Raw genomic sequence first — 20,807 nt, forward strand, 5'->3', positions numbered from 1 at the left:
TTTAGCTGAACAAAGGGACTCAGGAATGAGGTATTTTTTGGGGTGGGGAGGGTTGTTTTGTTTTGTTTTAGCTCTGGCCTCCCAGATCCCACTGTGAGAAGCACCCACTTGGCTCATGGAAAGGCCTGATGCGAGTGCTTCAGCCAGTGCAACTGTGAACTCTACCTTGTTAAGGACTTTTAAAGAATGTAGAATTCTTTTGGGGCACTTGGACGGCTCAGTCGGTTGAGCCTCTGCCTTCGGCTAGGGTCATGATCCCAGGGTCCTGGGATCTAATGCCTCATAGGGCTCCCTGCTCGGCGGGGAGCCTGCTTCTCCCTCTCCCTCTGCCTGCCGCTCCCCCTGCTTGTACTCTCTCTCTCTGTCAAAAAAAGAATACAAACTTAAAAAAAAAAGAATGTAGAATTCTTTCTATTCAGAGGGAGTTGGGACCATGGGATGGTGCCAAAGCCAGGTGACAAGAGACAAGAGTGCTGGTTTCTTGGATCTGAGGCCTGGGGCATCTGCGGGGCATTATAGCACCTCATCTCCTATTAGAACCACCCCCATCTCCTGTCTGGGTGGGAAGGTGAGAGAGGAATCAGAAGGGGAGGGAGAGGACTTATGGGCTGAACTGGCAAATGGGGTAAAAGAGGTAGGGATGTGAGGAGGGAAAGGAGGGATTGAGAGAAGGGGGTGGGGGGACCAAAGCAAAGGAAAAAGATTGTTTGTAGCAATAGATTTTTTTTCTCCTGGGAATTTTCAAAGGCAAAAAACTCCCTAAAACAAAACCCCACAAAACCCAAATATCCACCCCCCCCCTTCTCCTAACAAGAGCTGGTGAGTTAGTGCAGAGGGCACTGAACAGGGCACCCAACAGTCCATTTTGGGATCAATAAGAAGCTTAAGAGACTAACCATCCATGTAGAGGACCCCTCTGGGCTTCAGAATTAGGCAGTGCTATTTAAAAAAAAGGAAAAAAAAAGAAAGAAAAGAAAAGAAAAGACAGCCCTAAGACAAACACATTCATCAGTATCAGCACTTAGCAGACTAAATGTGTCTTCCGTTGGTTGCCATGAGTCCTCAGCTGGCAGAGGACTTGGTAGGAAAGAGGGCTATTACCTACAGGTCCCATCAAATGCCCCACCTGGTAGAAAACGCTGCCTGCCTCTCTGGGCTGCCAGGAGGGAGTGGCTTCCCCAGTGAGCCCTCATGTCACACAGAAGAAAGACAGTTTAGGGTGGCTGCAGGATAAGTGAGTTAGTGTGTCCCCTTTCTCTCTAAGGATGCCCTGCCCCTTCCAGAGGAGACCACTGTGAGGTGGGTGGAGGGCATGTGTCCTGGCCTCTGTGGGAGCTGCTGAGTAAGCCATGAGGCCAGGCAGATTAGACTTGGAGGAAGACAGCCCCAGTGACTCATCAAGGGGCTGTTCCACTGCCTCAAGGCCAGGCCAGGAGAAGCACATGCACACAGGGGCTCAGAACTGAGCTCAGGTAGCCCCCAGCCTTGCAGGCTCAGAGCATGGGCGAGAGAAGACTGAGGTGAGGGTTGTATTCCGGTCTCTCTGTGAAGAGGGCTCAGTGATTGTGTTGGGGAAGGGTCCTGATGATTCTTGGGACCCCGTGGTTATTGTCCACCCCGGGGTTACCCAGGGGAACTTTACTTTTCAGTCTTTTTCTGGGTCTTTTGCCTTTGCCACCTGTGTATGTGTTTCGATAAGCTCCTTACTTTCAATATTCGCATAAGGAAAGCTAATTAAAATCGTGAATCTACTGCAGAATAAATGCTGTGATGCATTTACAAAGGAATGAATTATCTATTGTTTGGAATTGTTCTGCCTGCTCTCCTTCCATTAGCAAAGCTTATGGTGAGCCAAGTGTGAACTAAATTTGTTGTTCCATAATGGAATAGTATGTGCGGTAAGGTCCAGAGGAGTGCAATAGACAATAGGCACAAATAAAGTTCAAGAAGGAAGAGATCATTTTAGGCAGGTGTGTCCAGAAAAGGTTTCAGAATTGAGAATTGAACTAGGCTTTGAGCCTGGGGTGGTATTCTCTGACAGACTTTGTCAGGGCTCCTATGATTTCATTGTGTAACTTTTCCATAATTGATTCAATCAATTCCCTATTGTTGAACATTTAAGTTAGTTCCAGTTTTTGGTAAATAACACTATAATGAACATCCTTATACACACATTTTTACAAATTTAATTTTTTTAAAGGATGTTTTTCTTGAAAGGGAGCTGATGAGTCAAGGGTATGCACAAATTTTTTAAATCATCCTTTCCTTTTCTGATTACCAAACTAATAGACACTCACTATAAAACATTCAAACACAACAAAAGGGTATAGTTTGAAAAAGGAAGTCTCCTGTAATCCCATGTCCTGGAGGTATTTTCTGATAAGAGTTGGTATACATTTTTCTAACTTTCTTCAATGAAACACCAACATGTTTTAACAGACACATCGCCAAAGACTGACTTTCCATCACACTTACCGTGGACTCCAGAGACCCTGCTGTGACTGGGCCCTGGGCAGACTCTGTGGCCCCATGTCCCACCACTCTCCTCCCCTTATTTTGTCTCAGCAGCACAGGTCTCCTTGCTGCTTCTAAAGCCAGAGAAATTTGCTACTATGACAGGCCTTCTGATGGCTGATCCTTCTGATTGAAATATCCTTTCCCCAAATAGTCATAAGATTTCCATCCTCACTTTAATCAGATTTCTGCTCAACTGTCACTATTTCAGAAGGGCCTTGCCTGACCCCCTACCTAAAATAGTACATCTCATAATCCCTTCCCTTCCCTTCCCTTCCCTTCCCTTCCCTTCCCTTCCCTTCCCTTCCTTTTCTTGTCTTTTCTTGTCTTTTCTTGTCTTTTCTTGTCTTTTTCAGGTTCTATGCCCAATGTGGGGCTTGAACTCATGATCCAGTGATTAATAGTCACATGCTCTACTGACTGAGCCAGCCAGGTGCCCCAGTGCTATTTCTTCATAGCACTTATCATTACCTGACATTTCACATATATATAATTGGCTTATTGTCTGTGAAAACAAGGACATTGTTTTTCTCTGCACATTCCCAGCACCTGGAATAGAAACTGGCACGTAGTAGATGCTCAATATATGCACGCTGAATAATTGAATAAGATGAAACTAAACTATATTTATCATTCCGAAACCTGCTTTTTTACTTAACAGCATATCAAGGACATCTTTTCATGTCAGTATATAAATCTTTTTAGTCTTTCTAAGGCTCTACAGTAGTATTGGAATTTATTTACCCAATTCTCTTTTGACAGGCATTTCGATGGTTTACAATTTTTCAATAATATAGACAGTGCTGCATTACACATCCTTGAATACATATCCTTACATGCTTTTAATGTTTTATATCCTTTATTTGAGATGATGAAAAAACCTACAGACATGAATATGTAGCATAATGTTGGAAATGCAGACTTGGTGCTCAGAGATATCCAGCCTGTGGGTAGATTGGAGACTTCGTCACACAGACCTGATCATTGAAGCCATAGGGATCAATGATAAAGAAGGAAATTGAGCAAAGCTCAGAGACATGAATCTTAAACAATATCTGTATTTAGAAAGCAGAAGGGCAAGAAATTATTCATTCATTTGACAAATATGTATTGATTGGCACTTTTTTTTTTTAAAGATTTTATTTATTTATTTATTTGACAGAGAGAGACAGCCAGCGAGAGAGGGAACACAAGCAGGGGGAGTGGGAGAGGAAGAAGCAGGCTCATAGCGGAGGAGCCTGATGTGGGGCTTGATCACAGAACGCTGGAATCACGCCCTGAGCCGAAGGCAGACGCTTAATGACTGCGCCACCCAGGCGCCCTAACTGTGCCACCCAGGCACCCCTGATTGGCACTTTCTAAAAGTTGGGAATACAACAACACAACATGAATGATATAGAGCTTGTCATTGCCTTCCTTTTGCTTAAAGTCTAGTGAGGGGAAGGGCACAGAGAATAACAAAAGAAATCAGAAAATCATACCAGGGTGGATAGGACAGGATGTCACTGACATAGAGACTAGAGATTTTAAGGAAAGATTTCTAGAAGTAATGTTTAACCTGAGACTGGCATAGGTAGCAGTTAGCTAGGTGAAAGGGTAAGCTCAGGAGTGGGGAAGTATTTCAGGCTGGGGGAAGAGCACTGCTGAAGGCTTGGAGCTATGAGGGAGCATGGCATGCATACTCAGGCACTGGGAGAGAAAGTCTGTGTGGCAGGAGGGTTGACACTGGAGAGGATAGTGGGGAGAGAGAGGCTGGAAAGGTAGGCAGGAGCTCTCTGGGCCATGTTAAAGGGGTTGGCTTTTATTTTAAAGGCAACAAGGAATTTTAAGCAGGGAGGTCTTGTGATCAGAGTTATCTTAGAAAATGACTGTGGCCACAGTGTAGACAATGGATTGAAGACGGGGTGGGGTGAGGAAGTGATCAAGACTGGAGGGACCTGTTGGGAATCAAGGGGCTGGGAATGTTGGCCTAAACTAGAACAATAGTATTGGGCATGAAGAGCAGTGGATGGATTCCAGAGGCACCTCAGAGGATTAGAAGGTAGAATCGACAGGGCTTGGTTACAGATTAGATTAGGAGGAGAAGGAAAGTGAAGAATCAAAGATGATGAACACTTTGTGGCTTGCGTAACTGAGGTAGGAAGAGGAGAGCTGGTCTGGAGGTGGGCTGAGGATGGAAATTTTAGTTCTGGAAATACGGAGTGTGAGGTGTATGTGGAACAGCCACGCAGACCAAGTAGACAGAAGAGAGAGAGATCCGGGCTGGAGGCCAATTTATGTGTCATCAGGGTCCAGATGGAATTGACACCATTGGCAACTGTCAAGTCCATGAGAGCAGGCACTTGTTATATCTTCAGGGCTTAGATCAGTGCCAGACTTGCAGTGGGTGCTCAATAAATACTTGTGGAGTGAAAGAGTAGGTGAGATCACTCAGGGAAAGTGAGAAAAGAAGGAAGCTCAGGACAAAATCCACAGGAGAGGCTTGTCCATGTCGCAGGGAGGAAACAGTCATGGGGAGGGGAGGCAGGAAGAGGAGGAAGTCATGAACAATGTCAGTGCTATCAGGAGTAAGTGAAGGGGCCCCAAAGGTCCAAGGGATTTTGGCAACAAGGAGGTCATTGGTATCCTTGGTGAGGTTTTTTACTGACATATTGGAAACAAAGGGCACATTTCAGAGGACGGAGCAGTGACTAGAAAGGATGTGAGGGAAGACAGTGGGTACACACAACTCTTTTAGAAAGTTTTGCTGTGTACTAGGTGAAAAGGAAGTGAAAATAAGGCTATTTTTGAAAAAAAAAGGAGACAATGTTTTCATGATGTTGAGAAAGAAGAGCAGAGAAGAAGAGGTTTAAGACTCAAGAACATGTAAAGCTAATTGTTAGAGAGTGGTCCCTGAGAAGGTGGGAAAAGATGGGATTTCTTTCAAGTTGGTGGAACTGCTGCAGGTCAAGGAAGAGACAAATGTTCCATTTTGACCAGAAAAATGATGATTATTCAGATTTGCAGGTAGGAATTTGGGAATATTTGATGGCTTCTAGTCCCTCTTGAGGCCACCAAACAATGGCAGGAAAGGCTATAAAGGAGGGAAAAAGAATCTCAGGAAAAGAGAGGTCCACCAAGGAGACAGAGAAAGTCACCTGAGCACAGCACCAGAGAGAGGACAATCTGAGGATGCATGAGGCACTGGGTCCTGTAAATTGAAGTTTATTTATAACTGAGAAGTTCTGGAAACTGATAGAAGGTGGACCCTCTACTACAAGGATTACAGAAATGAGCAGACGTGTGAGAAGGGAAGGCAGCAGTTATATGTGACTGGAGAGAATCCTGAAAGGGGAAGGCAGGGGTGGAGTGGGTGCTAAAGGTCATTCAAATTTAATTCAAGAGGAAAAGAGGAGCCAGATTGAGGGGAAGTCAAAAGTTTGGCAGAGGAGTTAACCTTCAAAATGTGGAGGGATCCTTTTCTTTTGTGACAAGAAAGAAGCTAGAGAGGATTGGTACACCAGCAGAGAAACATATTGAAGTGGAATCATGTTGTTGCAATTTATAATAAGAAATATATATTTGGAGTTCATCCTGGTTCCTGGCATGGAACTTCTAAAACCCTTGTAATTCCTAAGTGATAAAACTAGGAACATCGTCTGTTCTGATGAGGCAACTCTGGGTGGTCTCCTGGATGGAGCTCATCACCAGAAAGATCAAGCCATGAGCTTGAATTTTCAGCCCTTCACCTCGTCATCCACAGAGGGGAGGGGCTAGAAATGGAGTTAATGATTGATCATGCTTATGTGAGGAAGCCTCCATAAAATCCCCATAGTATGGAGTTTAGAGAGCTTCCAGGCTGACCAACACACCCACACCAGGAGGGTGACACACCCCAACTCCACAGAGGCAGAAACTTCTGCACTCAGGATCCTCTCAGACTTCGCATTAAGCATCTCTTTTCATCTGGCTATCCATCTGTCTCCTTTATCATAACCTTTAATAAACTGGTAAATGTAAGTAAGTGTTTCCCTGAGTTCTATGAGCTGCTCTTGCAAACTAATCAAACCTGAGGGAGGGGTCTTTGGAAGCTCCCAATTCATAGTGGTCACTAAGAAGCACAGGTTTTAACTAGAATCTGAAGGGGGTTGGGATAGTCTTGTGGGTCTGAGCCCTTACCTGGTGCTATCTCCAGGTAGGTAGTATCAGAATTGAATTAAATTGTAGGATACTCAGCTGGTGTCCAAGACTTGCTTGTTATTGTGGGGGAGAAAACTCCTACGCATTTGGTGAAAAGAAGTGTCAGAAGTGAAGTGTTCTGTCTAAAGTAGACTCACAGGGAAGAAAGACATAGTAGGGAAGAACTGGCTTTTCCTTACCCAGGAAAGAAACTATGTAAAGTAGATTCACAGGGGAGAAAGACATAATAGGTAAGAATTGGGTTTTTCCGGGGCGCCTGGGTGGCTCAGTCGTTAAGCGTCTGCCTTTCGTTCAGGGCATGATCCCAGCGTTCTGGGATCGAGCCCCACAGCAGGCTCCTCCGCTGGAAGCCTGCTTCTTCCTCTCCCACTCCCCCTGCTTGTGTTCCCTTTCTTGCTGGCTGTCTCTATCTCTGTCAAATAAATAAATAAATAAATAAATAAATAAATGAATGAATGAATGAATGAATAAATAAAATCTTTAAAAAAAAAAGAAAGAAAAAAGAATTGGGTTTTTCCTTACATAGGAAGGAAACTAGGTTTTTTTCTTTTATACCTATTTAGCTCAGTGCAATCCCAAAGTCCTAGTAGGTGTGTGTGTGTGTGTGTGTGTGTGTGTGTGTAAATCGGTTCTAAAATGTATGAGAAAGCAAAGCGTCTAGAATAACTGAAACAACATTGAAAAAGAAGAACAAAATGGGGGAACTCAAACTATCTGAGTTCAAAACTTACTCTAAAGCTAGAGTAATCAAGACTAGGGTATTGGGGTAAGGATAGTTAAAGAAATCAAAACTGAAAAAAAGTCCAGAAAAAGACCTACATTTATATGGCTAAGTAATGTTTGACAGCATGGCCAACTCACTTCTATGGGATGTGTTGCATTTCAACAAGTGATGCTGTAATAACTGGATTTCCATATTAAAAACATGAACTTTGACCCACACTTCACACCATACACAGACACTAATTTGAGAGAGCTCATAGACCTAAATGTAAAAGATAAACCATAGAGCTTCTAGAAGGATGAATAGGAGAATATTTTCACAACCTTTGAGTAGTCAAAGGTTTTTTTGGACAACTTGCAGAAAACAATAACTATGAAAGAAAAATATCAATCTATTAGATCGCATGAAATTAAAAATTTCTGCACCCTTGAGAAAAATGAATAGGCAAACCACAGACAGGGGGGAAAGTATTTGCAAAACAAAGAATGGTTATCAATAAAATATAAAGCATTTCTATAACTTTATAAGAAAAAAGATAAGCCGGTTTAAAGAGAATACGCAGATACTTCATAAAAGAAGATATACAAACGGCTGGAAAGCACATCAAAGAGGGCTCAACATCACTAGCCAGCAGGGAAATGCAAATTGAAAGAAATATACACCCACTAGAATAGATAGAAATGAAAGACTGACAACACTAAATGTTGATGAGGGTTTGGAGCAACTGGAACACTCATACATTATTTTGGAAAATAGTTTGTCAGTTTCTCATAGCTAGAGAAGCTCATGCACATACTCTGAACCAGCAATTCAGTTTCTAGGCATTTACCCATAAAAACATATGTCCACAAAAAGACTTGCATAAGAATGTTCGTGACTGGGATGCCTGGGTGACTGAGTCGGTTAAGTGTCTGCCTTCAGCTCAGGTCATGATCCCAAGGTCCTGAGATCGAGCCCCACATTGGGCTCCTGGCTCAGTGGGGATCCTGCTTCTCCCTTTCCCTCCACCAGTCTCTCTCTCTCTCTCTCTCTCACTCTCTCAAATAAATAAAATTAAAAAAAGAATGTTCCTGGCTTTGCTGCTTAACTAGCTGAGTGACCTTAAGCATGCTGGTTTGCTACTCCATATCTCTTCCCTCTAATGTAAAATGGAGTTAATATCAATGTGCTGAATAATCTAATGGGGAAATCATGATGCCACAACCTTCTTCTGAGAAAAATAGCACAACTAGTCTTTTCCCAGTGTGGCTGCCATGGCTTGTGCAGCATGCTTTGCTGGTGTCCCAGCTTGACTCCCCTGGGCACAGAAGACAGGATGAGGTCTGGGGCACAAGCTGGAAGCAACCACGCAATGGAGGTCTTGGCTGGGCCAATCCAAGCTAAAGCTGGATTTGTCTGACAAAAGGAGTTCCTCTAAGGAGTTGTTCCTCTAAGGAGCTGTTTCTGCCAAAGAATCCCCTGGTAAAGAAAGCTGGAGCAGAATTCACATTTGAGATTCAGAATTAGATAAGTAAATCTGAGAGCCTTCCACTCTCTAGGAGATGCTAGGGCCCCTGGGAAAGCATTTAATGTAAAAGAAGAAGAACGGGAACCCAACCATGGGGAGGGGAAGTCTGTGTGACCTTATAGTGAGCAAGCCTGTATTTGAGAGATGGAAAGTGTCAGTATTCTTTGTGATGAACTCTTCAGCTTCCCTTCCAGCCAGCCCCAGCAACCCCATTTCCCTTGCCAGAGACTGGTTTAAGAACAGGTGTGTACCTAATTCTGGCCAATGAGACATGAATGGAATTCTACAGGGTACTTTTGGAGAGTTTCTGTGCTTCTAAGAAGCCGATATAGGAAGAGTGTCCTTTTCTTCCTCTAGATGTTATTGTGTCTGGTGAAAACATCTTATTACTACAAGGGGAACCAGCTGGAGGACAAAACCAACACCTTGAGGACAGAAAAGCAGAGAGATGAAGACAACCTATGTCCTCAGTACCTCAAGCTGCCCATGGTACTACACCTAGAGCCCACAACTTCTGGAATTCCCATTAGTGGTATGATAGGCTTCCTTATATGATTGAATCTGGGTTTTCTATTACTTGCGGATAAAGCATCCTAACCAACTGAGCACTGGATTGGAATTCTTGCATTAGCTGAGGAGAGCTTAGCGCTAACAAGATTTGGGTATTAAGGAGATGTAACTGGTATTGTCACAGGCTGGTGGTGCCAGGACAATGGGGTCATTCATGCTTCTATACATGTCAGGTGTGACTCTTACTTTACAAACCAGCTGAGCTAGGAATATTGTATTCCTCTGCTTTTTCCCTTTTAATCAAAGTAAATATGACTCTGAGCCTGCAATCCTGTTCAGTGGGCAGATACTTAATCTATCATTCTGGGAGCTCAACCACCTGAAAAATTGTGCCCCATTGGGCAAAAGTGTAGAGGCATCCCACTCACTCATCAGCCGGTAGTCCACACTGAATTTTCCTTTTGCCTCAGGTCTCGTCCAGTTTGGTGATTTTAATGTTTCTGAGTCCAGCTTTGGGGTCCAGGGATCTTTGTTGAGGCTGGAAAGCCAATGCCTAAGGCTTCATGTCCTCTGAGATCTGACACTTACCCAAGACTCTGATGGGTTTTGTTCTCACAATCAGAGTTTTTTCTAACTTTCTGGTCTCTGGGCATACTCCTTTCTCTTTCCTTGTCCTTCAAAGTCCTCCCTCCTCCATCCCCCTTCTCCCTCAGGGTGTCTGCATCATCTCCTCAATGAGCCAGGGCTTTTACCAAGAGCCAGGGCTTTTTACCAAGAAGATCTATTAGCTTCAAGCAGCTTCTGCTTTCAGTCCTGTAAGAATTCCCAAGGCCAGAAAAAACAAAAATCCTGACTAGCAGTGCCTGCTTGGAAAGAGAAGGCAATGGAAAAATACAGCGAATTTATTAATATGGCAATTATCTTGTCACAGATACCTCAGAGGTGACGGGAGAACTCAGCCCAATAGAGGGCTGGCTTCATGCTGAGTGGCAGCAAGCCAACCAATGAAAGTGGGACAAAGAGAAAGAAGGTAGATCCTGAGTGCCATGGGGGAAACTTTCCTGGTAGCTTGCAAAACCTGCCTCACAGTCTGGAATTGAAAGCCTGGCGATTAGGTACCTCTTCCCACCTGCCTCTTTCCTACCTCGTTCCAGAGTGTACTTGAAAATACATTCTCATTCCCATAGCATTCTCTCTGTCTCTGCCTTGCGGTCACACATGGGGCTATGATAAATGCTAACCTATGAGGGAGTGGGAAGGATCAAACAAGATAATGTACATGACAAGTCTCTGACTTGTTCAACATATAGGGAGGTGCTGGCATCTCACCAGGGCTGGAGCCACTCGTCTTGCCCAGCCTCCTTGGTGAAGGTCACCTTTCTTATAGCCCTGGTGGTCCGGGTCAGCTGGCATCTGCTACCACCCTCCAGGTGGCCGTGGGACTCTGGGCTTCTGGACTTGCCCCCAGGTAAACAAGGGCAGCAGAAGTACTAGCTGGATTTAGATAGGCTGAAAGGACCTTTGAGATCATTAAAGCCAGCTCCCTAATTTAACAGATAAGAGCCCTGGGGTTAGAAGGCCAGAGGCCTTGGCTAAAGTCTTGCGAAGATATAATGTGACAGCACCCAGGGGCAGGCTCTTTGTTCCCACCCCTCCCTTATCATCCTAATCAGTCCTGCTTCTTCCTGCTTCTGCTGCTTGATCCTGATTGTCCCCTCTGGTGGTTTTGAGTGATTGACCTGCACTGTCTTGTTGCTGCCTTGCCTCCTGCAGAAGGCTCTCTCCAGGCTTGGGGGCTGCTAGATGATTAACCCAAGGACAAGAAAGGTGTGTGGAGCCCACTGAACCCAGATCTTGGGCTGGGCCCTTACTCATTCTCACTGTCATCCTCAGAGCATTTCTGAAAGGAAATGAGACTGTGGGTTACTCAGAAGACAGCCCTGGGCATTTCCCAGTTTATAGGTATCTTCTGGGCATGCTCATTTGTGAGTTTCTGACCAGAAGCATTTCAGTCCGAAGATGACCTTCAGTCAAACCATGGAGCAAACAGGTCTGGGGTTTTGACTCCTATTGTCTTGATTGGTCTACCAAACACCTCAGGGCATTCTGAGGCCGGTAACCTATAAAGCACACTGTAAGAAACATTGGTGTATGGGTTGGTGAATTTGGGCAAACTCCTTACCCACCATAAAATGGGGTTAAGAATATCTACTTCCTAGTGGCTGTGAGGGTTATATAAGATGGTGGAATGTGAAGTGTTTAGCACAATACCGTGCACACGGGAAGCATGCAACACACACTCACTGTTACTGCTATTATGATTATTTTAACTGGGCCACTGTTCAGCTAGGCTCCCTGCTACCGCTGCCTGCTTCAAACCTCTGCCTGGTGCGAGAGATCGTCTGTCAGTCTTGTTCTTCATCCCTCTGCTTCCCAATCCCATCAACTAGATCTCTTAGCACTCACTCCCCAGCATGGACTAAAATGCCAGGACTGTCTCCGCTGCCCCCAACCCCTCAGCACCTCCCCCACACACAAATACACAACCTGTGCTTTAGCTCTGCACATTGCCTCCTGCAAAATCTGGTTGTCAAGGTGTTGAGGGTGTTAATAGAAGTTGTCTTTGGGTGGGCGAGATTGTAGGTGGGGTTTTTTTATTTCCTTTCTTTGCTTGTCTGTATTTTCTGATTTGTTTGTCATGGGTATGTTTTGCATTTGTACCAAGAAAATATGATTTTTAATTTTTATAAAATCTGCTCACTATCTCTAGGAAACTCTCCCTGAAGGGTTCCACTGCATTCTGAGCACTCCTTTGAATGACCTGTCCCCTCAGTACTTCTCTGTGCTACATTTGTGTTCTCTTGTGAGTTGGTCTGTAGATGTTCTTAAAGGGGTTTTGCACCTGTGAGCAGGCAATAGGCACCTTGACGGTAGAGGCTAGATCATATTTTCTGTTTGACTTTTTCTTTTTTTGACAAAAGTTTTGAAACAGCTTGTCTGTTTCTTTTTTCTTTCTCCTTCTCCTTCTTCTTCTTCTTTTTTTTTTTTTGGTAAGTAGGCTCCATACCCAGAGTGGAGCCCAGCCTGGGGCTTGAACTCAAGACCCTGAGATCAAGACCTGAGCTGAGATCAAGATTTAGACACTTAACCGACTGAGCCACCCAGGTGCCCCTCAGCTTGTATTTTGTAGCTGACTTCAGCTCTCCACCCTTCTCTCTGCACCATTGAGCCCATGACTGGAAGAGGTCAAGGGTGCTTGGTTAGAGCTGGGCTTGATCTAGCTGGCTGAACTTCCCATTGTTCCCATTTTACAGTCCCTGACACTTGAGCTAGCAGTAGAATGCAGTTTCTGGGGAACCCTGATGCATAGATGGCAGCTTTCAGCAGGCATTGGCTCTATTATGGGGCTTGGCGCATGTCTTAGCTTAGGCATGAATTTAGCCAAGGTCTTGAAAAATCACCACACAGGTACTTGTGTGACACAGACAGAGTCTAAGGTAACAGGCGGGAGAGAGTGAGGGGCACACAGTATATGGAAGTGCTGGGAGCGTCATACTAAGGGGAACAGTCTGGGAAGTCTTGGATAGACCTGAGGGATAGGTGAAGACATGGAGGGGTGGGGTGGGAAGAAAGGCAGGAGTCGGGCACAGTACTGAGGAGGGAAGACATATGGCCTGGAGGAGAAGAGCTGGTTGATGAATTAAGGGGTTAAGAGGTCAAGCTGTGGAGTCAAAAGACCTGGATTTGAGTCATTAACAAACTATGTGATCTTGGGAAAGTTTCGAGCCTTCAACAAGTCTGGATTTTCTTATCTGTGTAATACAGCTAAAGGCAGTTCCTTCCTATTAGAATTTTTATGAGGAATTAACGAAATAATGCTTATAAAATGCATTTTAAACACACAATAAATGCTAGCTAAGATTACTGCTATTATTTATTATAATTATTATAAATGCATACTTGGCATTTGTTTTCCAGAAGAATCTCATTGCACTTCCATTCAGGCCCTTCTTTCCCATGCATTTGTTCACCTGCATTCATTCATTTAGTGCATATATTATTATATGTAATAAGTATATATATATACACATTTATTATATGTAGTAATAATACAATAACTAACATTTAAATAGCATATTCTATGTGCCAAATATTGTTCTAAGTACTTTATATATATGAAACTCATTTGATCTTCCCAATAAGGCTTTTTTTTTTAAAGATTTTATTTATTTGTCAGAGAGAGAGAGGGAGCACACAAGCAGAGGGGGAGGCAGGTGGAGGGAGAAATAGGCTCCCCCCTGTGCAAGTAACCTGAGCAGAAGGCAGACGTTTAACTGATTGAACCACCCAGTCATCGCCCCAATAATACTTTGAAGTAGGTACTATTCTCATCTATATTTTATCTAGAATGAAATCGAAATACAGAGAAGTTAAGCAGTTTGCCCGAAGTCACACAATGAGTAAGTAACAAAACTAGAATTTTGGTTCCATTAGAATCCAGGCTCTCGACTCCTTAACCTGTGCTATTTTCAAAGACTTTGGGAAGAACTGAAGGACAAAAGTCTGAATTAAACACTAATTTGCAGGGAGATAGTAACCAGGAGGAATAGCAAGATACTTATGATAAGATCGTACCCACCCAAGGGTGACCATGGTTGCCTGGAAGTCTAGGCAGAATCCACGCAGGCCTCTGGACATGCCTGGATGGTCAGCTGTGACCAGCTTGTGTATCAGATGACGTCCCTGTTGTAGGTTCTCCAAGACTTCGTTAAATTAGTGCATTGCTGATACCTCTTGGCCACAGCTGGTGCCACTTGTCCCATGGACGGCTGGATGACATAATGTGGGTGGATGAATATAAACCCACCCCACTACTGGTTGAAAAAATAACTCAAAGTACAAAGCCTACTGTGTGTGGGTTGGGTCATTGCCCCATTGGGTCATTGCATCATTCACTGGCTGGCCATCTATCTTTTACTTCTGTGCTCTGTGCTGGATATTACACTGAAAACATGTTTTTCTGCCCCCTCTTGAGCACACTTCCAGAATCCCTAGGATTATTCCACTTAGCCTTCCCAGCTTCAAACGGCTTATGCTTTAGTATAAAGGTTTAGAATGTTGGTGCTAAAAAGATCCTAGATAGTAGTATCCTGGAGCTGGCTCCTCCTAACTCATAAGAACTGATTGTTAAATTTTCCGGAATTTTGTAAGCCAGTTGCTAACACAGCCGTGATCAAATATTGCATTATATAAACTTACAATGAAATAAATTATATTAAAAGCAAAGGTAATAAATACTCAAAACTCATTGCTTCATAGTTACTTGAGCATATGGTATACTACTGCATGCCCGGCTCTGCATTCAGTGATGTGACATTGGTGACTTGAGTGTAGCCACGGTGGTAGTATTTACATCGCAGAAATCAGCAAACACTACAATCAGCAGCCCCTACTCCCCAGGCTATTCTTAGACATTTCCCTGCACACTGGCCCTAGAGATAATCGCATCTGGTGATTTTCACCCTGTTTCAGCCAAGGAGATCCCCTGAGAGTCCTTGGTTGCTGCCTGAAGGAGGAAGTGGAGGACATGTTGGGCAAAGTGAGAGCAGGTGGGGCTTTCCCCGTAGCCCCAGCCCAGAAGGAGGCCAGTGACATGTTTTTTTGTTTGTTTGTTGTTGATATAAACTTACATACAAGATTTTGTCCGAGTAGTTCTTTCCATACGTAAAAACAATGGAAAGTTACTAATCTCATCTAATCTTATTTTACAGTTCGGGGAAACAGAAATATTTACAGTTTAGATCCAGAGGAGGGAAGTGACTTAACTCTGGGTCTTGCAGAGCCCAGTCCACGGAGTTATGGGAGGGAGCCAACAGCATGGCTCCTCATAGCTGGAGACAGTCTCCCGCAGACACTCCTGGGAGCTGCCCTCGCGGCTCCTCCCAGATGGGCGGTCCTCCCAGAGCCATGTCTGCTGTGTCCCCTCAGGCCCAAGAGATGGAGTGGACTCCATCCAAGCCTTGTGGGTGGTTTTCCCTCCTAACAGAAACCCTTCCTGATACCTCTGCAGACCTGGCTGCTTTTCATCTTCCCTGATTTGACGCCACGTTGAAAATCTTACTCTCCCAACAAGTTTTTTAATTTGCCTGACTTTCAATTGGGGAAATCTGCTTAAAGTTTTAACAAACAAAACAAACAGTCATTTTATTTTATATTAAGCAAAGGCAGAAATGGATGTCAGAAAGCCTGCTGGAGAGCCTTAGTGTCGCGGCAGTAGGGGTATGGTTGATAGCCAAGAGTGGAAGACAGGCAGAGTGGGGAGAGAAGATAAAAAGAAACCTTGAAAAGAATGATTTTTTAGAGGTAAGAAAATTTAGCTACAGGTGTCAAGGAGTGTCCTGTTTCCTGAGACTTCTAAGTCTTGCCAGTTGCTTCCTTCTAGCATAAGCTGATCGCTTGTGTTATCTGTCAGTTGTGCTTTCTTATGCAACCCCCATTACACAGTGCCCAGGGAGTCCATAGATGTGTTGCACAAACACAGCTTTGTGGTAATACCACAATGAAGAATTCTGCCATAAATGTTGTATGAGTTTGCTAGGTCTACCGTAATGAAATAACGAAAGACAAGGTGGCTTAAACAACAGAAATTTATATTCTCATGTTTCTGGAGGGTGAAAATCCAAGATCGAGATGCGGACAGGCTTGTTTTTTCCTGAGGTCTCTCTCCTTATCTTGCAGATGGGCACCTTCTTGCTGTGTCCTCACATGGTCTTCCTCTGTGAATGTACATGTCTGATGTCTCTGTGTGTCCAAATTTCCTCTTCTAAAGATACCATATTAGATTGGAACTCATCCTAATGTCCTCATTTTACCTTAATCGCCTCTTTAAAAAATTATCTCCAAATATTGTTACTTTCTGAGGTAGTTTAGATGTCTGAGGTAATTCATACATTGAGGTTAGGACTTCGACTTACGAATTTGGGGGATATAATTCAGCACATAACAAGTACTTGGGAACCATTTATCCTATACTACATGAAAAGGACCCCAATCACATACTTGGATATCAATGGTGCCCCCTCATTGACATGGAGAGGCTTTATTGTGTACACAAATTCACGGCCATGCTTTGGACTGAGAGCTCATCAGGTGAAGTGCTTTAGAAAAAAAATCTCATGTTGGCTTAAAGAATTTTGAAAGTTCTCTCTCCTCCAAATTGCCTTTTTGTTTGTTATCACAGTTTATTCTCATAGGCGGGAAGTCCTTAAGGGATTTTCAATATTAGCAAAAGCTACCGATGACATGGAAACAGGTGCAATGTCTGAATCTGGCTGAAAGTAGTAAGGAGAGGTCATTGGTGAAGGTGAACAGGGCAGGCGAAGGTCACACTGTCCCATGTAAGACATGTATTGAGTATACTTCCTCTTGTGCTGTGTCACCCATTCCTTCATTCTTTTTTCAATCTGTTAGTCCTTGCCAGGCATCTAGAATGGGCTGGAACTGCAGATACACAGTGAGTGATGTTATTAGTCCCTGCCTTTGTGAGTTTACAGCTCAGCTATGTGAACTATTAAAAACATGACTCAGGGGCGCCTGGGTGGCACAGCGGTTGAGCGTCTGCCTTCGGCTCAGGGCATGATCCCGGCGTTGTGGGATCGAGCCCCACATCAGGCTTCTCCACTATGAGCCTGCTTCTTCCTCTCCCACTCCCCCTGCTTGTGTTCCCTCTCTTTCTGGCTGTCTCTATCTCTGTCAAATAAATAAATAAAATCTTAAAAAAAAAAACAAAACATGATTCAAAGAAACACAGTCCTTGCCTTACAGAGACGATCTGACAGGCATTAGGAAACCATCTCCAGGGCCAGACTGTGCCTGCTAGATCTGCCTAGGCAAACGTGGGTGCCCACTTCCTGCTTCTCTGCACCCAGGAAGCTGGTGGTGAGGCACTGGTCCAGTGCCTCTGACCATGTTTGCCAGGTAACAGCAGACAAAGCAGACCACAGTCTCCTCTCACATCTCAAGACAGTGCTTCTGGCGAGCGTTCTTCTACGTGGGAGGAGCTCTGCTGGTGCAACGCTCTCGCCCACCCTCCATCCCTTCACATACTCCTTCCCAGGGCAGGTGGAATGACAGAATTGATCGGCAGGTTTGGAAGATGAAACTTAATGCACATAGACCAGACCCCACCTCTGCGCTTTCTTTTGGGAGTAAGTTGCTGCCCCCCCCCCATGTGTTTTCTGCCGTGCATTTCCAGGGACAAAGTTTCCCCTCCTGGGGAGGAATGTGGTTTCCCAGAGCTGCCTCTGACTGGCTGGGTATGTTGGTCTGATGTTAGAGTTCAGTGGTAGGGAGATTACCTGCCTATGGTTACACTTGCTAATACAGATTTATTAGAAATAAGGGTAATGGTTTGAACTTGATATGCCAACTTTTTCTGTTCTTTTTCTTGTTTCTCTTTTGATTCAAGAATCTGGTAAGGAAACTAGGGCTGGTGACATGGATCAAATTCTCCTTGTGCTTCTGTCTGTCACAATGCCGCTGTTGGTATGACTATCGGTTGCTCTTGAAGCATTCACACCTATTTCCCATGTGATCCTCACAAAAACCTCTTGACAAAGACAGGACTGGATTTATTAGCGGAGCTGAGGCTGCAAATGTTGGTGCTTCCAACCTACTCCATGTGGTGATACACACAGGAAACTGAAAAAAATGTATGCATCTACAAATATATAAATCTATTTCTGTGTCTGTACCCATATCTATACCTCGCCATGGAAAATGGATGAGGCTGTTGGCACCAGAGGTGATAAGCTCAGAGATTCTGGCTGCCCTAGGCCTTGCCTGCCTCTTCTGAGCATTGAGAAGAACGATATCTCAGCACCTGTGAACCCATTCCTTGCCCACCAGTTGGGAAGTTTTAGCTTAGAGAAGTATGCTAACTAGTTTAAGGCCACAAAATTAATATACAGAAATTTGAACCCAGATTCTCTGAGTCCATATCTAAAGAGCCTCAAACATAGTCTGAAATGGGGGAGGCATTTGTTTCCATCATTCGTACTCATCTGGCACAGAGAAGTTTCAAAGGGATGGCCTCTCATTCTGGTCTGTGCCCATTGGACTTTCAATCCCTGCCCAGGGATGCAGTCTGCCTCCTATCAGGTCTCCTCCTTTCTGAACCAGAGCAGATTTTTCTAGCTACCTCCTGTAGAAGGGAATTCAGGGGAGTCTGCAGTAAGATCTGATCTGGTCTAGCGCTCCCCCGCGGGGACGCAGTATCTATGGGATAGCCAGGGTCCTCCCCTGCTTGTAATTACAGGCAAAGTCCTGGTCTCTAATGTGATCAAAACGGTAGATGGTCCATTAATTTAGAATATTATTTTAAAGGGTAACCATGAGAAACATACCTTAGCCTTCTTATTATAACTTAAAGCATATACAGGTATGTTCAGGCACCATTTTTTTAAAAGTTGGATCGAGGCATTTTCTTGGTGCAGGCTTCTATTAATTGGAGTTTTGTTTTCTCTTTCTTGTATTAGCTATACTCATAATCCATTTAGCCTGTGTATCCTCACTGTGTTCCTTCCATGCGCCCGGCGTATTCTAGGTGCTGGGGATACAACACAAAGTCTCCGTGCTTGAGGAGTTTATGTTCTGTTGGAATCTTCTGTAAGTTCCCGTTCAGGTTTCTCTGAAGTAGAGGGAGAATTTAAAGACACAAGGCAATCCGAGCGCAGAATCAGGTTAGCATGTGCAAGATTTTAACCCCCGGTCTTTCCCAAGTGTCTTTCCCATGCCACTTCAATAGGATTTTTTGTCATTAGGACAAAAGGACAAGTCACAAGGGCAAGTCATTATCAAGCCTTTCCAAAACAGAAAAGGTCAGCTTACACAGAGCAAGAACTCTTTCTTTGTACTCACATTTCATTGGTTTTCACAACAATTACATTACATAATCAGAACGGCAAGGACAACGGGCAGAAATGTGTTTGGGAACAAATGGCACTGACCCCTTGTATGCACTCAGCTCAGTTCGCGGGAACAGAAGCACCCGAGAGCAGCTGAGAGCACCTGAGAGCACGTCTGCTAGTTGAGCATCTGGCATGCCTCGGGCACAGTGCGTTTTATGGAGGAAACAGCATCCGTTAACCTGGTGACTTGGTCAGGAGGAGGTCAGTTTTAAGAGCTTCTGCCACACGGATGCACCTGTCCTCTCCAGACCAAAAACATACTGCACTTGGAGAGTGGCTTATACCACTCTTACTAAAGGGCTCAAATACTTATTCCAAAGCTTTACAAAAGGTGGGGGAAACTAGGAGTTGTACCCGTGTTGGGTGAGGTTTTATAAAACTATGTATTTCTCTTATTGCAATGGCTTGGCCCCTATTTTCCTGGCCTAGATTTCATGTCAAAAAGCCCTCCTATTTATTAGCCAAAAATGCCCCTTCCAGAACCATTCACGACAAATGGTACAGTGTTCAAATAGTCTATCTCTGATGTCCAAGTTTCTCCCTGATAGTAGAGGTGAAGTATTCAGTTCATCCTCTATGAGAAAATACCTGCCCTATAGGAGAGCCAGGTGCCCTCTCATCTGTGAAAGGGTAAGAAGAGGACATGTGCCTGTATGTGCGGACAGCAGCACGGCAGAGAGAGCGAGCCATATTAGAAACAAAGAGGCAATAATAATGATAAGAAGTCAATGATAAAGATTGTTCGGTGTACCACAGTGCTCCTGAAATGACAGTGACATGAGAGAGATTATTTAATCTGACCTGCTTCATGTTACAAAAATCAGAAATGGAGACACTTGAGGAAAATGACTTGCAGAAGACAGAGCCAGCCCAAGGCAAAGCTGGAGTAGGAAGTCTCTGACATTCAGTCATTTATTCCTTCTCCTACACCTGCTCTTCTCAAAGTAGGGTCCATAGGCTCCTGAGGACCCCTGGAACACTTATGAGGGGTTCACGAAGTTATGAAGGTCTGCACTGGATGGTTTTTGCCCTTGACACCATGTTGACATTTGACTGAAGCTACAAAAGCAACGGTGAGTAGAACTCCTAGTTTCTGAGCATGAACTGGGCAGGTGCCAAGGCATACTAGACATCATTGCCACACACCTGCAGTGAAAAACAAATGCCAGTTTCATTTAAGAATGTCCTTGATGAAGCAGTAAAAATGATTAGTCTTATTAAATACTGACACTTTTCAAAATATTCTGTGCAACAAGATGGAGAGTGTGCATAAATGCCTTCTCTGCATTCCAAGGTACGATGGTTATCCCCAGGAAATGTGCTGAGGTGATAAACCTGTGAGTTGAACCTGCCATTTTTTTTCATGAAACGTCTTTCTTCTCCCCTTTTCCTTCCTCCCTCCCTC

At 44.2% G+C, this 20,807-nt stretch overlaps 2 long non-coding RNA genes across 3 annotated transcripts in view; both read left to right on the forward strand.

The window, feature by feature from the left end:
* LOC105234863 overlaps nt 1-20,807 on the forward strand; it is a 147,035-nt gene that overhangs the window by 96,183 nt on the left and 30,045 nt on the right. The window lies entirely within an intron of this gene.
* Nucleotides 1-20,807, forward strand: part of LOC117796075 — a 39,712-nt gene that overhangs the window by 12,714 nt on the left and 6,191 nt on the right. The window contains exon 2 of the long non-coding RNA XR_004620425.1: nt 9,282-20,475. This is a non-coding gene — a long non-coding RNA (uncharacterized LOC117796075). The remainder of the gene's footprint in view (nt 1-9,281; nt 20,476-20,807) is intronic.

The sequence above is a fragment of the Ailuropoda melanoleuca genome, chromosome 14 (genome assembly GCF_002007445.2).
Source record: "Ailuropoda melanoleuca isolate Jingjing chromosome 14, ASM200744v2, whole genome shotgun sequence".
Classification (NCBI taxonomy): domain Eukaryota; kingdom Metazoa; phylum Chordata; class Mammalia; order Carnivora; family Ursidae; genus Ailuropoda; species Ailuropoda melanoleuca.